The sequence below is a fragment of the Delphinapterus leucas genome, chromosome 1 (genome assembly GCF_059928025.1).
Source record: "Delphinapterus leucas isolate spDelLeu-1000000601 "Yukka" chromosome 1, BTC_Dleu_Yukka2, whole genome shotgun sequence".
Taxonomy (NCBI): domain Eukaryota; kingdom Metazoa; phylum Chordata; class Mammalia; order Artiodactyla; family Monodontidae; genus Delphinapterus; species Delphinapterus leucas.
In genome coordinates, this window is record NC_143129.1 from 55,174,983 (window position 1) to 55,192,567 (window position 17,585).

Consider the following 17,585-nt stretch of genomic DNA (forward strand, 5'->3'; position numbering starts at 1 on the left):
AAACAGCACAAAGAGAGAAAATGTATTTTTAAAAACATGAAAGAACTGTTAACAGCCATGGAAGGTAGACTGACAGGCACCAACATACAGCTAATAGGGATTCTAGAAGAAAAGAACAGAAGGAATGAGAGAAAAGTGATGTCCACAGAGATAACATCTGAAGTTTTCCAGTATTAAAGTTAGAATTCACTAAGAACTCTAAATATGGATATACAGGAACTTGTATTTTCACAATGATGTGTCCAAGCGCCCATACGTCATAGTGAAACTGCAACACATGTAAGGATAGAGAAATAAATCATAACCGAAAAAATAAGACTACCTACAAAAAAGAAAGAAAAACTGATGGTAGCAACAGATGTCAGAAGACATGGGAGGAGCTCCTGAAAAGTGCTGAGAGAAACTTACTAATCGACATAGAATTCTATACCGAGATTAACTATTGTTCTATCAAGAGTGAGAAGAAAAAAAATATATATGTACATTTTCAGGCACACAATAATAATTCTTTCAGTACAGCCCTAGGGCCCATGGGCTGTACTAAAAGAAATTACAACCCATGGGCCCCAGGTAAAATAAGTACTAAGGAGTGAAATCACAATGGAAATTACAAAAATTAAGAAGTAAGCAACAGGGGCTTCCCTGGTGGCGCAGTGGTTGAGAGTCTGCCTGCCAATGCAGGGGACACGGGTTTGAGCCCTGGTCTGGGAGGATCCCACATGCCGCGGAGCAACTGGGCCCTTGGGTCACAACTACTGAGCCTGCGCATCTGGAGCCCGTGCTCTGCGACAAGAAAGGCCGCGATGGTGAGAGGCCCGCGCACCGCGATGAAGAGTGGCTCCCGCTTGCCACAGCTAGAGAAAGCCCTCGTGCAGAAACGAAGACCCAACACAGCCATAAATAAATAAATTTTAAAAAAAGAAGTAAGCAACAAAAGTACAACATATCTGAACAGTAATATCAATAACAGCTTTGATATGTTGCTTTCAGCAATAAGCCAGGAATTATATTAGACATTTCATAAGTAGTATATCTCAGCCCTCAAGGTCAGGTTATGACCTAGGCATTGTTAACTCTTTTGTAAGGATGAGAAAACTTTCTGGTAGAACAAGATAATCATGCTGTTATGGACTAAATGTTTATGTCCCCCCAAAATTCACATGGTGAAGGCCTAATCCCCAATGTGATGGTATGAGAGGTGGGCCCTTTGAGGAATAATTAGATTTAGATGAAGTTCTGAGGGTGGAGCCCCCATGATGGGATTAGTGCCTTTATAAGAAGAGGAAGAGCCACCAGAGCCTCCTCTCTCTGCCCTGTGAGATTATAATAAGAAGGTGACCATCTGCAAACCAGGAAGAGTGCTCTCACCAGAACCCCACCATGCTGGCACCCCAATCTCAGATTTCCCAGCCTCCAGAACTGTGAGAAATAAACGTTTGTCATTTAATCCACCCAGTCTTAGTAACCCAAGACAGCCAAGACACATGCATGGTAGTCTGGGTCTGTACAAGATAGGGAGCCAATGAAGCAAGGAGGGAGGTGTGGGTGGAGTTTTACTGACCCTTGGGAACAAGAATAGGGGGCCTATGTCAGGTACAAACATCTGTTCGACAGTGAGGAGGTAAATGGCAATCTACTCAGAAGCGGTTCACGCTGGTGATTACCCTTTGCCCTACTCACCTTTCCCCTAGGCCCACGTTGATTTGCCTCAGCGTTAAACACTGTAACATCAGGAACACCTGCCCAGCTTTTAGCCAGACTGGGTTACAAGCTGTAAATAAAGAGGCATTTACAGGAACCACACTCAAGGACTGAGGTTCCCAAGCCCAGCTTCACCCAGGAATCTCCCGGGGAGTTTTCAAGCACACAGATGCCCTTCCCCCAGTCCTATTCGTGTTCAGCTGACTTCAGCTGTCTTCAGCTGCTACCCGGGCAACAGGATTTTTTAAAGCTCCTGGGGAAATACTGTTGTTCAGTCACAGCTGAGGATCACTGGCCTAGAACAGGGTAAGATGAAGGAAAACGTTCTTTCTGCCCCAACAGGCTGAATCTGGGGACGGGGGCCTGGTAGCCCCTCTCAACAGCCAGCACCAGCACTTGGGCAAACTTCAGAGGCAGCTGTTCTGACAGCTTTGGCAACTGGTTCCCCTTTCCCTGAAATCAGAGAAGAGGAAGCGGAGTGTGCTTGTCCGCAAAAGTAATAACTCTCCCGGAGCGGAGGAGGGGACATTTCTCTTCCTTTGACGTGGACAAAATCACAGGCCAGCAGCCGAGGCTTATTCTACGGGAATGTGCTGACGGTACTTAGGGTTTTCTGTTCAACAGATTGCTGCCCCCACCCCCCTTTAGGAAAGCGGTTTTCAGAAGAGCCTCCTTTCCCAGACGGGCCAGAGCAAGTGGGCTGCTGGAATGAGAGGAAAGCCCGCCTGCTTGTCCCATCCTCAGAGAGGGTCATCTATGCTCAGAGCCCCGCGCTGAGCATCACAGGGCATCCCCCGGGAGGGAAGCTGGAAAGAGGCTCCCTCCTCTGGGGCCTAGAGCCAAGGAGACTCGCACGTGCTCAAAGACCACGCCTGCCCTCGGGAAAGGGGGAGGCAGTGTCCTGAGCCCAACCCAGCCTGATCTGAAGGCCCACCCACATCTCGGCCCAGAGAAGTCACCCAGCCTCCGGACCTCGGCTGATCTGTGCCCGCCGCCTTCAGAGACCTCCGTTTCACGAGGTCCGAGCAGAACACGTGTTGGATCGAGGAAAGCTGATGCTGTGGCTGCTGCAGGTCGTTGTGGCTGTGCTGGTTGCTGTGGTTACAGCTGTGTTGGTTGTGGAGTTTGTGGTCGTTGCGGTCGCGTGGTTGTTGTGGGCATGAGGTGGCTATAGTTCCTGCGCTTGTGTTTGCTGTGCTTGTGTGGTGATTGCAGGTATTCTAGCTCCTTCGGCACCACAGCCTGAGGAGCAGGCCAGCCGCCGGGGAGAGGTGGCCTCCTGATCCATGTCTTCTCAGGCGGTGCCCAGGCAAACAGGCAAAGGGCAGGCAGAGAGAGGGGGTGTCGCCGGGGTGCAGATGACGGGGCACAAGCTTCCCCAGCCCCACAGCCCTCTCTCTTTGGCTGTCGGGGACCCCCCAGCACAGTCGCGTAGGCCGCTTATCTGGAGCTGGAGCCACGTCCAAGCGCTTGAAACCCTGAAGGTTCTCCTGCGCGCAGCACAACCTCTGTTTGCAAGCACACTGTCCTGTGCAGGAACCCTTTCACCCAGAATGGACCCTGCCCATCCCGCTGCCCTGAGATGCTCCAAGCAAGCCAGCCAGACAGTGCTTATAGCCTGGCGGGCAACGAGCAAGCAGGCTTCTACTGGAAGCAGTGGGGGGCGTGATGACAAGACAGATCACAGCAGAGGCCCGAGCAGAGGGCCTGGCCTGACGCCCACCACCTTGACCCTGGACCCGGAGTCAGCATGAAGCCAGCAAGGCTGGGTCAGCCCTCCAATGGGCAAGGCCTGGGCATCTCCTTGCTCACCTCCACCCATCACTCTTACAAGGACCCCATGAGAGGATCAGAGCTGTGGTGAGGCCACGGTTTCCCCAGCATGGTAGGCAGAGACCCTTGGGTCCTGGTACCCAGGACAGAGTTTCACACCTACCTCAGGGAATCTGCATCCTGTACCATATACCCCTCTCCTGAACCCTGCTCCCAATCGGAAATGTATGTTTGTTTTAAATGTATTAATAGATAATACTTCACATGGTCCATAATCAAATGTACAAAAGGGAATGCAGTGAAATATGCTCTCCCATACCTTTCCCTTAGCCACCCAGAGATAGTTGATGAATTTGCAAGCAAATACGCATGTGTAACCAAACAAAGGAACACAGCATGGTGGGAAGAGTACGAACTCTGAGCCAGTCTCTCTGAGCTCAAGACGCAGTACTGCCCCTTTCCAGCCGGGGACTTTGAGCATTGCTCTGTGCCCCGGTTCCTCCCAGCAGCACAATAGGCTATAATCACAGTACCTACCTCATAGGAGGGGGACGGGGTTAAACAACACATATTAGCGCTCACTGTAATGGATGGTCTTTTCCATCTCATAGAAGTGATATCACACTGTTTCACACATACTGTTCTACATCTAATTTCTTTCTCTTTCAAGTGGATCTCGGAGCTCATTCAGTCTCTTGTAGAGCTGCATGGCATTGTGTTGCCTCAGTGCACCTAATTTATTTAAGCCAGTCTTTTTTAAATAGACATCTTGGTAGTTTCCAGTCTTTTACAAGCAATGCTGCAATGAATAACTTTGTACATACTATATAATTTTTACGCCCCTATCATGTCACATAATTATCTTTTTGGGATAAGAATGATTAAGATCTAGTCTCTTAGCACCTTTGAAGTTTATAATACAATATTGTTGTCTCTAATTGCTATGCTGTGCATTAGGTCTCCAGGACTTATTTACCGACTGGGTGCAAGTTTGTACCCTTAAATAACATCTCCCCAAATAGATATACTATATTTTGTCCAAAATGATTAGGATAAATTCCTAGAAGTAGAATGCTGGTCAACAGATATGTGCGTTTGTTACTTTTTGCCCTCCAGAGAGGCTGTACAGATTCAGTTCTCCATTGGCAACATGTAAGAGTTTCTGTTCTCCATAGTTTACCAACAGTTTATAAACACATTTTCTGTCAGTTTGGTAAGTGAAAAGTGGTGAATGCTATCTCTCTCTGTAGTTTTGTTCTACAATTTCTCTCATTATGAGTAATGTGAAGCATCTTCGTATGTTTATAAATCATTTGTGTTTCCTGTTTTGTGGACTTGCCATTCATATCTTTTGCCAATTTTATCATAGTCATTTTTCTTCTTGATTCGTAAAAAGTCTCTATGTGTTAAGAATATTACCATATTTTTCCTGGTTTGATGGTACTCTAGAATTTCCTTTTACTAGTTTTGCCAAACATAATTTTTTTTTTTAATATTTATTTGGCTGAGCCAGGTCTTAGTTACAGCATGTGGGATCTTCATTGCAGCACGCGGGATCTACTGACCAGGGATCAAACCCAGGCCCCGTGCATTGGGACCGTGGAGTCCTAACTGCTGGACCACCAGGGAAGTCCCATTGCCATACATAGTTTTAATGCAATAGAAGTTATTTTTTTCTTCATGGCGTCTGTATCTCATGTCATCTTTAAAAGTTCTTCCCCTTAAAAAATAGTCGTTAGATTAGTTTTTAATCTCCCATAGTTTCGTCTAGCATTTTTTTTTTTTTTTTTTTTTGCGGTACGCAGGCCTCTCACTGTTGTGGCCTCTCCCATTGCGGAGCACAGGCTCCGGACGCGCAGGCTCAGCGGCCATGGCTCACGGGCCCAGCCGCTCCGCGGCATGCGGGATCTTCCACGACCGGGGCACGAACCCGTGTCCCCTGCATCGGCAGGCAGACTCTCAACCACTGCGCCACCAGGGAAGCCCTCTTCTAGCATTTTAAAAATTTTAAATCACTTATTTCTCCTGGTATGTATCTAATATAAAAAAAATGAGGTATGGATCCAACTTAATTTTTTTCCAGATAGCGACCCAGTTGTCTCAACACAATTTATTGAATAGCTCATCTTTTTCCCAGTGATTTGCAATGCCATCATTATCACAAGCTAAATTCCCAATAAATTTTGGTCTATTTCTGGACTTCCTACTTTATTCCAGCTACAAGATGTCCTACACTGTTTTAATTATTCAAGTTTTATAATATGCATTACAACTTATAGGGTTAGTTACTATTCATTTTTCAGCTTCTTTTTCCATATGAGCTGTTAGTTTTATTGGGATTTCTTTTATAAGTTAACTAAGGCAAAGCTGACATTGAATATGATGTTGGGTCAGTTTTTGGTGAACTATATTTTCCCAGAGAAGTATCCAATATATTAGGTTTTGCAAACTTAGGGGGTTCCCAAGACCATCCTCAGGTTCAAAAATTTGCTAGAAGGGCTCACAGAACTCACTAAAAGCTGTTGTATTTGTGGTTACAGTTTATTACAGTGAGAGGACATGGATCGGCACCAGCCAAGGAAAGAGGTGCAGAGGGCAGAGTCCAGGGAACGTCCAGGCAAAGAGTTTCACTTGTCCTCTCCCAGTGGAGCCATCGACAGTGCTCCTATCCCCCCCAGCAATATGCAGTGGTACACACAGAGTATTGCCAACCAGGGAAGCTCACCTGAGCTTTAGTGTCCAGAGTTTCTATGGGGGTTCAATCACATAAGACATCACTGACTGCCCACATGGCTGACTTTTAGTCTCCGGGTGCCCCAGAGATAGAGCAAATACTGTATGGCCCAAAGATCCCATCATAAACCATATTGTTAGACTGTGGGGTGTTGCCCAAGGTAAACAAAGACACTCCTACCAGGCAGCACAATCCAAGGGCCAAGAAGTTACCTCCCAGGAGCCAAAGACCAAGGCCAGATCTCTCTTGGGGTAAGGTTAACTTTTTTACTACCCAAGTTTTTAAATTTATTTGCATGGAGTTGACCAAATTGTCCCTAAGGATTCTCTTAATTCCCTCCATCTGTGGTTCTTTTCTCCTTGGCATTTCTTATTTGTGCCTCCTTCTTCTTTTCTCTTGACAATTTATCAATTGACAATTTATCAATCTTATTCTATTTTCAAAGAATTAGATTTACTATTTACTTGTAATTTATTAATTATAAAACTTTTTGTTTTACAAGTCGTCCACTTTTGCTTTAACATTTATTAATTCCCCCCTCCTGCTTTTCTTATGTTGATTACCTTTTTCTAACTACTTTAGTTGGATGCTTAGTTCATTTGTCATTCCTGTTTAATTTTTTATTAGCTCATTATAAGACTATCTATATTAGTCAGGGTTCTCCAGAGAAGCAGAATCAATAGGATATAAAAAGAAATTTATTATAAGGAAATGGCACACATGATTATGGATGCTGAGAGGTCCCAAGATCTGCAGACAGCAGGCTGGAGACCCAGGAGAGTCAATGGTGTAAGTTCTAGTCTGAGTCCAAGTCCAAAGGCAGAAGAAGACCAATGTCCCAGCTCAAAGACAGAGAGAAAGAATTCTTTCCTATGCAGATTTTGTCCTAGTCAGGCCTTCAACAGATTGGATGAGGCCCACCCACTCATCCAGTGGGTGAGGCCCACTGCTTTACCCAGTCTGCCAATCCAAATGTAATCCCATCCAGAAACACCTTCACAGACACACCCAGAATAATGTTTGACCAAGTATCTGGGCGCCCTGTGGCCCAGTCCAACTGACACATAAAATCTCACTATACTATTTTCTCTGGGCACTGCTTTAAGTGTACCTCCTAAGTTTTGATAAGAGATGTTTTGTTACTTTAGAGGTAATCATTCCCTCTAGAAACTGCCTTGTGGCTTACAGAAGGAATGTTTTGCTACTAAATTTTGACCAGGCAATAAGTACAACCAGTTGCCTTTTCACATAAGGTTGATCTGATTCTCTTGAGGCCAACACGAAGGTGAACCAGGACCTCCTCAGGGCCCAGAAGTTGCTTTGAAAGGATTCTCTCAGAACCTCACATTTAAGTACCAATGGAGCATGCATGTTGAAATTCTTAACAACCAACATCAAGAGTTCCCCTGTTAAATCTCAAATCCAAGAGGGAAAAAAGAAGCTACCATCCTTCTCCCATCCAAATCATCATAAATAATAATATTAACAAAAATTGTAACAGCTACCATAATACGGCTTCAGTGCTTTATATATGTCATGTTTTGTAATTTTTACGTGAGTTCTGAGATAGCATTCTTTACATCTTAAAGATGAGAAAACTAAGCCTCATAGGCGTTACATAACTTGCTAAGATCACACCTCTTTTTAAGTGGAGGGGCTAGGACTTCACAGTGGCTCTGCCTGATTTAAGCCTTTGTATGTTTTCAGGATGCCTCTCGTCTCTCCTCTGCCCTGACTTGCAGCAATAAGGTGGGTCTGCCTCCCTCGGCAAAACTTATTTTCCAGGCAGAGAGAATACATCTGCTACAGTCCACTGTCGATTAAGGAGGAGTCCAGCCCACAATTCTGGAACTGAGACGCAGCAGGCCACCAGCCAGGGAAGGCCTTTGCCTGCTGAAGCCATATGGAATGAAGACTCTGAGCCAGGCGCTAAGAAAGAGAAAGGGGAGGGAAGTCGGGGTGGGGGCTGAGAGAGTAGGGGGCAGGCAGCGCCGCTTCAGGAGGGGAACACGGACCGCGGCGCCTGCACACGCCAGACACACCCATCACCCGTGCCAGGCCCATCAGGTTTGCCTCAGCTGTCTGGCAACTGCCCTCTAATGAAATGAGCCAACGATTTCCTATAGGGAAGGTTTCAGTGTCATTGGCCAGGTCTCAGTGGGAACAAGAGAAGACGACCCCAAGGGGGCTGGAGGCCCTGGTGGCAACAGGCAGAGCCCGCTGGCACATCTCCGAGCGCCTGCCAACCGGGCACATGATCAGAACCCTGCTGCAAAGAGATAAGGAATGGCCTGATCCAGCTCCTAGAAGGGCAGGGCTTTATATAGCAGCCTGAGTAGGCTGCAAGGGAATGTCCTGGCTGAAGGCCCTGCTCTAGCCCAGGCAGAGAGGGGAGTGGGTGGGTGGGAAGGAGGGAGCTTATAAATAATGCCATGTGTACTGACCTGCTCAGCAGCCTTGTCTTAGCAAGGCCTGGGATCTCAGGAGGAGGGTCATTTATAGATAATTTTAATTTTTTCATACTTCTATTTTCCAAGTTTTCTACAGTGAACTTGAACTCCTTTTATAGTCAGTAAATATGAATACAATTTTAAAGAAAGTAAAAAAGAGAGGCACAGAAGGAAATCCTTCAGTTGGGAATCCTTCCCCTGCTCATGGGTCCCCCAATCATGGACCAGTCCCCTCCCCTCTTCTCTGGTCTCTCTTGGAGGAGACCTCCTCTGTGCTTGCATTTGTCTACGGTGCACGGAATGACCAGTTTTCCCAGCTCCTGCGTTCCTCATACTCTCCCCGCCCCCATCAATTCAAGTGTCACAGTTCTTGGGTTTGATGTCTTTAGGTAAAGCATCCAGGCCCCTCATCTCTGCTGGGGTGCAGAAGGGTCACTTTGGTACGTCTGTCCTGTGCACTTCCCAGCCCCTAACGGTAGCTTAATAATGGAAAAATGAGCAATGGAGCCCCTTATAGAGAGAGTGTTTTGCACTCTTTGAGCCTCAGGCTCCTTGTCTGTAAAATGGGGATAATAATAGCACCTGCCTCATAGAGATGATATTAAGATGAAAATAAGACAGTGAGTGTAAAGTGCCTGACTCACTGGAAATGCCCAGTTAAATATTTACTAACCATCATGCCTCCTGCTCCACAGGCACCTGCCCCTTGAATGACCACACCTACCAAATTTGGCCAAAATGACTTTCACTGTGTCCAAAAACAGCTCCTCCCAGGTGTGAGGATTCGCCACCCAACTCAAAGCAGCAATTCCACAAATGCTTTGAGAGGTGATAGGCTCCTTGGAATCCTTGAGAGAGCCCCCTTATAAGGCACTGTCCTCATTTGGATGTGTGTCAATGTAGAGCAGCTGGATACATAGATAAATGAATAAACATATTTCTTTGTAGTAATGACCTTACGTAGGCTGAGTTCAGCTTATGACTCTGGAGCAATTTTTAGGAGACGAAAGTAGGTAACATATCAACTGATCTCTATTTTCTGAGCAAGTGCTAGGTGCAAAAAGGCACTGTGCTAAGATTGCAAAATGGAACATTAAAAAAGATGAAAGCCCCAGCTCTCAAAGAGATTGCAGTCTAGTTGAGCAAGTAAACTGCAGATACAGAAAAAGAAAGCTCACTCAGCAAAGCAGGATATGGCCCATGCAGGTGATAGGGTAGAGAGTTTGGAAGAGAGTTTCCTCTGGGTTCTGGAGGTCAGAGCAGGCCTCGTGGAGGAAATAAATATAATTGGTAAGTGGGCACCAGTCCTGGTAGTATCCAATGCAATCAGGATAGTCTGAGAAAGGGTCTCAGGTGTTCATGTCAACAAGGCAAGGTGTGGGTTCGTACAGGTGGAAGAACACCATCTTTTTTGATCCTGACCACAGCATTGTGTGGTGTTATCATTCCTGTTTTACAGGTAAGAAAACAGTGGCTCAGAGAAGCTCAGAGAGGTTAAGTTATATGCTTAAAGTCACACAGCAGAGGCAGAATTCAAACCAAGTTCTACCTGCTCCAGAGTCCACGTTCTTGCTTCTATCACCTGGCACTGCTAAGATTTCCCTTATATCTGGCTCCCAGAACAGACCTAGGCTGTCTGTGACTAGTAACGGGGCTCTCATTCCATGGCAGTGGCCCTCCAGTAGAGAGGGTGCCGCCCGGAGTGGCTGGCAAATTCTCTGGAGATATATAGACCTTATATTGCCTGCCAGTATCATGGGATAAGGTGCAATGACTTCTAAAGCCTAGATCAAAGTAAAAATTTCAACATCTTGTAGTTTTAAATATTTAAGCCCCTCCTTCTACTCTGTAGTATTTTCCCCCGTTCAGCAATGTGTGCTGCTGGCATATGGCAGGCCTAAACCAGCTATTTGTCCAGGCCAGACACCTGCCCATCATCCTTTACTCCTCCCATCCCTCAACGCCCTTATCCAGTCAGCCACCAGGTCCTGACCTTCTACACTGGACGCATCTAAAACCCCTCTACTTCTTTCCATTCCCTCTGCCATTTCCATGTTCTTTTCTTGGATTTCTGCAGCAACGACCAAATTGGTTTCCCTGCTTCCAGACTTGCTCTCATTCAGTGTAATTGCCAGACCACAGAGCATAGTAAGAAACTCGGCCTCACGTAGGGCGAGATCTGGCCTTTGTGTGGGCTCCTGGGGTAACCTCTAAACTCTTACAATTTCTGCATTGAGAGGAGTACCTTTGTTATTCAAGGTGGGCCCTTCACGTATGCTAATGAGATGATTCAGGCTGGGGGCTGCCATGCCAAAAGACCAACACGACACATATGACTGGGGTTGGGGCTTTGGGCCACATGATATCAGCCTGACCACCAGGGAGGGGAGGGGGCCTGGAGATGAATTCAAACATGTGGGCAGCTATTCAATCAGTTGTGCCTGGGTAAGGAAGCCTCAGTAAAAACTCTGGACACTGAAGCTTGGATGAACTTCCCTGGTTGCAAGACTCATGTGTATTGTCACATAGAGATGCTGGGGAGGAAATGCATCCTAGGGATACAGAAGCTTCCTGCTAGGAACCTTCTCAAGTTCCACCCTACTGATCTTTGACTGATTCTAGTTTATACCATTTATATATTTTTATTATAATAAAACTCTACTCCTAAGTATAACACTTTCCTGAATTCCATGGGTTGTTCCAGCAAATTACCAAGTCTGAGGGTAGTCTTGGGAACCCCTGAATTTATAGCCAGCTGCTCTGAAGAGAGGGTGATTCTGGGGACCCCCAAACTTGGGGCTGGTGTCTGAAGTGAGGGCAGGCTTGTGGATACTGTGCCCTTAACCTCAACTTTGGCTAACTCACTATACACAGCAAGAGGGGTTTTCTAAAATGGGACTGTGATCATATCACACATCTGCCTAAAACACTCTCCCTAGGATGAAGTCCACATGACTAAATATGGCATCCAAGACCTGGAATGATCCAGACCCTGCATAGATCTCCAGCCTCATATCCTCCCAGGCCCCTTCAGATTTGCCATTCCAACCACACTTGCCACTCCCTGAGCGCTCCAGGCTCTCTCATTTTTGCAGACCTTGGAACATGTGGCCACTCATCCTATAGTATTCTCTCCTCTCTACCTTTCTCCCATACCTCTTCTCTTGGCTAACTCCCACTAGTCCTTGAGGCCTCAGCTTAGATGTCACCTCTTCTGGGAATCCTTTCCATGCACACTACGTCAGGTCAGGGCCGGGCACTCGCTCCTCTCGAAGGCACTTAGCACGTGTATTGAAATGGCCTGGTCACCGGCCCGTCCCTCCAACCAGACTACAAACTTTCTGAATATGAGGACGGTGTTTTCTCCCCCATTATATCCCTCCAGTGCTTAGAAGACTAACACATAATTTCAAAGAGAGAAATGATAACTTTGCTGGGGAAAAACCTGGCAGGCACCAACATGACTAGGGTTGAATGAATGAATGACTGTATAGATAGGTTTTGGAAGTCTCACCAGTCGCCTTGATGGAAATTTGGAAAGCACCCTGGTTGTATCCGGTAGCCAATTACAAGTCATCTTTCAAGATGGTTCCACCCACAAATGGTTAATCTCATTCATTTGAGGCTGATTTGGTTGGCTTCAACTTCAGAGGATGGATTTTTGGTAACTTTGCGAAGTTCTGAGACGTGTCCCTATTGTGAGGCATGTATCAACTGTGAATTGTCCTTTGGACATTTCTGTGACCCTATCACTGCTATTTTATATTTCCCACCCTACCCCTTATGGCATTTGCGAAGAGAGGGACATCAACAATGCATTATATTTTAAACATAAGTAACTGGATAATTTATTAAAACAATATTAATTACCAATTCATACCTGCGTGTGCCTATATCTATACTTTCTTATTAATCAATACTCGATATAGCACTTACTGGTTAGGTGAAATGGCACCTCCTTTTCCTTCCTTTTAGCTTTTAATTAAAATAATCTGCACAGCCTTCTTCTTTCTTCTTTTCCTCTTCCCTTTCTTTCTTCTTTCTTTCCCTTCCCTTCCCAGCATGGAAGAGTGGGCATCAGGTGTCCATGGGGTATTGACAGGGAGAGAAGGCTGCCATGTGGAAGTGCTTTGATGGTGCACCTGTTGGCGTCCAGGTACACAGGGCGCCGGAGGGTGGGAACAGGGAGTAGAGGTAAAAGGCACAGCTGGGGCTTCCCTGGTGGCGCAGTGGTTGAGAGTCCGCCTGCCGATGCAGGGGACACGGGTTCGTGCCCCGGTCCGGGAGGATCCCTCATGCCGCGGAGCGGCTGGGCCCGTGAGCCATGGCCGCTGAGCCTGCGCGTCCGGAGCCTGTGCCCCGCAATGGGAGAGGCCACAACAGTGAGAGGCCCGCGTACCGCAAAAAAAAAAAAAAAGGCACAGCTGGTGTGATCGGGAGAGTGGAATTGGTTACGCTAAACAAATAAGTAAACATATTGAGCAAATTGGTACATATATTGAGGATAATGAGAGTCAGGTTGGAGAAGGGAGTTACATACATGGAGAGGAAGAGAGCTATAATGAGCCTTGAAGGAGGATTGGGATTGGAGGTATAGGTACCAATTTATGTTTTTTTTAATATATAGACACAGGTAGATACAGAAATAGTTATAGATTTAAGTGTGTGTATATGCAAGTGTGTGTATATATATATTTCCTAAATCTCTCCAATGAAAGGGCCTAGAACTCCAGCAACAATAAATACACTAAGTGCCCAGATCTTGATTTCTAAATACCATCCTCCACTGAAAAAATAGCAGGGCTCCTTGGAGAAAGGGCTAATTCCAAGCTGGGGCAGAAAAGGTATAAGGTGAAGCTGGGACAAATTGTTGTGCCAGAAAGTAAGAAAGGGTCGAGAATGAAGGGGACATGTCAGAAGGATGCAGTGACTACCCTGAAGGAACCACTTAAATATATAAACAAACGCAGAAAATGGGAAAGCTCTTTATATCAGTAGCCTTCCAACTAATAAAAGAAGAAGGAATGATGAAAACAGAAAACAATCATTTGGCAACTGTCAGAGCAGTGGTTGTTTCCAGTGGGAGACTTCAATGGAGACTAAGATTGATGGATGGGAGGTTGATAAAGAAAAGGAATATCTCCCCTCAAATGCCAATCAGTATAAAAGGGGGAAATGGTAGCTTTATATGGGAGAAACCTGACAGACACCAACATGGCTAGTAATCAAGATAAATATCACCAAATGGGCGAAGGTGGTCAAAAGATACCAAAAAAAAAAAAAAAAAAAGATAAATATCACCAGTTGTAGGATAGGCTGACATCGTATGTTTCCCCCAGCCCACCCCCATATAATCCGCTGAGAAAACACAATTCTGTGGTATTCTTATCAAGAAAGCATGACCCAAGTCTGGTCATGAGAAGACACCAGACAGACCCAGGGACATCCTACAGAATGAAAGGTCTGTACTCTTTAATTAAAAAGAACTGAGAACACGAAAGACAAGGAAAGACTAAGGAACTCTTCCAGGTTGAAGAAGACTGAAGAAGCATGAGAACCATGCAACATGTATTCCTGGATATAATCTTGGACCAGAAAGGAAAAAGAGACATTGTTGAGATGTCTTGAAAATGTTAAAGGGGGGTGGAGGGTCTGTGAACTGGGCAGTAATGATGTGTCAAAGTTCATTCCCTAATTTGGAGGGTTGTATGGAGGGTATATAAACCCTTGTTTGGTGGAAATATACACTGGAGTATGTAGAAATGGTAGGGGATCATATCAACAGCTTGTTCTTAAAAGGTTCAGAAAGAGATAAATGGTTCAGACATATATATACATGTACATATATGTGCAGGCGCACACAGAGAAACAGAGAGGTTAATAGGATAAATTCGGTGAAGCATTGAATTGGGAAATTTGGGTGTGGGATATGGGAATTCATTATACTGTTCTTGCAACTTTTCCCAAAGTTTGAAATTATTTCAAAATAAATTATTAAAAGTTATATATATATGTAAATATATAAATATAAATATATATAATAAAGCCACACATCTCTCCCTTTTATGGCTGGCCAGGGCATCCATTCAGACATGTGGCTCTTTCTACAGCAGTGAGCCGTTCTGGCTTCCTGAAGGTTCTATTCCTAACATCTTCAGCCAAAACCTGCTACCACCTCTTCTAATCAGTGTCGCTGTCTTCCGCTGACAGAGTTATTGAGGAAGTGTGCTGTACTGGTTTACCAGGGCCGTCACAGCAAAATGCCACAGGCTGGGAGGCTTAAACAACAGACACCTATTTTCCCACAGTTCTGGGAGCTGGAAGTCCCAGATCAAGGTGTCAGAAGGGTTAGCTTCTCCTGAGGCCTCTCTCCTTGGCTTGCAGATGGTACCTTCTCACTGAGTCCTCATAGGGTCTTTCCTCTGTGCATGCACATCCCTGATGTCTCTCGTGTGTCCAAATTTCCTCTTTTTATAAGGACTCCAGTAAAGTTGGATGAGGGCCCATCCTAACAGCCTCCTTTTAACTTTACCGCCTCTTAAAAGGCCTGTCTGGGAATTCCCTGGCGATCCCGTGGTTAGTACTCTCACTGCCGGGGGCCCAGGTTCGATCCCTGGTGGGGAAACTGGGAGACACAACTCAGCTCCTAATATGCTCTATGCCAGACACCACACTGGGTGTTGAGGTTTAAAGACGGTGAGACAAGGGCGCTGTCCTCACGTGGGTCACAGTCCAGCCATGGCCGACATGAGAACAAGCAGGATCGATTGACTGCTGTACCGAGCAGAGGGAAGAAGAAATTGTTATCCCTGTGTTGAGAGTCGCGAAAGACTTCATTCACTCGGTGGTGCCATTTGAACTGGCCCTTGAAAGGACAGGTTTTCAGCAGGCAGGGAAGGTCATTCTCTGCAGATCAGAATTGGAAGACCTTAGTTCTAGTTCTGTAATAAATGATGAACACGTTGCTAAGGTCCAAGGGTCCAGTTTCCTCCAGCCCTGAACATTCCTTTTGATATTCCATCACTTCACACAACAGGATTCCCTCCTCACAGTCTTTAATGTAATGATATATTTGAAACATCTTCATGCACTGCTTATTTTCTGATAATATCCAACATCATGTCAGGGCTCCAGCATCCTCTTTCTCCTTTTGTCTTTCAGTCCATCGCTAAGAATTTATCTTCTTCCTGACCTGCTACTTCCTGTTTTCCTAACTTCAAGGGTTTTTTGTTCATCGGGGGTGCAAGGTTTTATTCTGCCTTGAAGCACTCTTCCGATTAGCTAGGGGATTTTTTGACAAGCAGGGTGTGTCTAAGCCCTTTTTCTGTAAAATCTGTCACTGCCTAAGTGGTACCCTGCTGCTTGACTCCTCATTCGTCTCCATGGCAACATTCTGAAACTATTCTGCTTGTGTGAGTAAGTTCAAGGCCCATCAAATTATTTATCACAACAGAGCCGGCATACCCCACCAATGCGCACACATACGCATTTGGTGCATCACAGCACCATTTGTAAATGCAGCCACGGTTTGGTTTGCATTCATTTCAAAAAACAGCAGCACATCCCGTGAAATAGATGCCCACTCATCAGCTGACTTCCTTTGCTCATCCTTCGTTCATTCATTTATGCACCCAGGCTTAGTGGGGGAGACAGAGACTTAGATTTTTACCTCCTCCTTGGAGGATGGAGGTGGGAATCAGGAATGGCTTCACCGAGGAGTGGCCAACTGACCACCGAAGGGAAGGGCTTTTCTGCCAAAACCAACACATGGGCAAAGGCATGGAGATGTGAAGGAACATTCGAGATAACAAAGGAAAAGTGTGTGCCAGTCAGGCTGGGAATAGGATGGAGGAGGGTGATGGAGGGAGGCACAGAGCGAGACAGAGTTGGAGCTAGAGAGAGGGGTAGCAGTGAGGTCCTGAGGGACCTGTAATAAAATCCTAAGGAGTCTGCACTCCTTGAGCAATGAGGAGGATCTTAAGAGGAAATGCAGCATTATCTGGTTTACTTTCCAGAAAGTCTTCTTCTGCTGCTGCCCTGGGGTTTGATTGAACAGTGAAGGCCCAGAGCTAGAAAGAAGCTGGCTCAAGAGGACCTGAGAGGACCAGAGACCAGAGGTGTGCACGGGAAAGATTCAAGCACCACTTTAGAGGCAGGCCAGGTGGGACTTCATGACCAATTAGCTGGAGGAGTCAAGGAGAACTTGAAGATTTCTGGTCCTGTTTGATGTCCAAGAAAGAGCAGTGTGGAGGAGAAGATGAAGCATTTAGTTTGGGACAGTTTCAGTTTGGGGAGTCTCTGGACATCCAGGAACACAATCAGAGGCACCCCAGTCCTCCACTTTCCCCACATCCTTAATTCTCCATCACAGGGATGAAGCAATCCAACAAGCTCATCCCCACTGAGGTAGAATTAAGATGTAAGGGTAATCATGAGACTTCCCCTTAGGAATCGTATTTCTAGTTAGCAAGAGAGCACCACCTAGCCAATGGTGATCAAGGGAATGGCTTTCCTATAGTGAAATTCCAAGCAATGGGATGGGCAACTTGCGGGCATATTTCCAGATAGGGAGATCTTCCCAGCATCCCTAAAATCACATCACAGAGGCTACAGCTAAACCTCTCAGTGAAGAGAATGCTGTTGAAAAGTCATCTTCATTCCACAGAACCCTGTTCACACCATAGATAAAGGGATCTTCCTCTTGGGCAGGATTCTGTTCTCTTAGCATGGGGTGATGGACAGCAGATGTCACGAAGCTCTGGGGTCACTGAGTTCAAGTCCTGGCTCCAGCATTTACTGAATATATAACCTTGGGCACATCATTTAACCTTTCTAAGACTGGTTCTGTCATTCATTAGACAGGGCCTCGGAACACCTGCCTCTCCTCCGGGGTGTTGGTGAGCTTGGATTTAAATGAGGTGGCTGCC

The 17,585-nt window shown here is 45.9% G+C and overlaps 1 protein-coding gene across 1 annotated transcript in view; it reads right to left on the reverse strand.

The window, feature by feature from the left end:
• Positions 1-17,585, reverse strand: part of CACNA1E (calcium voltage-gated channel subunit alpha1 E) — a 645,631-nt gene that overhangs the window by 596,330 nt on the left and 31,716 nt on the right. The window lies entirely within an intron of this gene.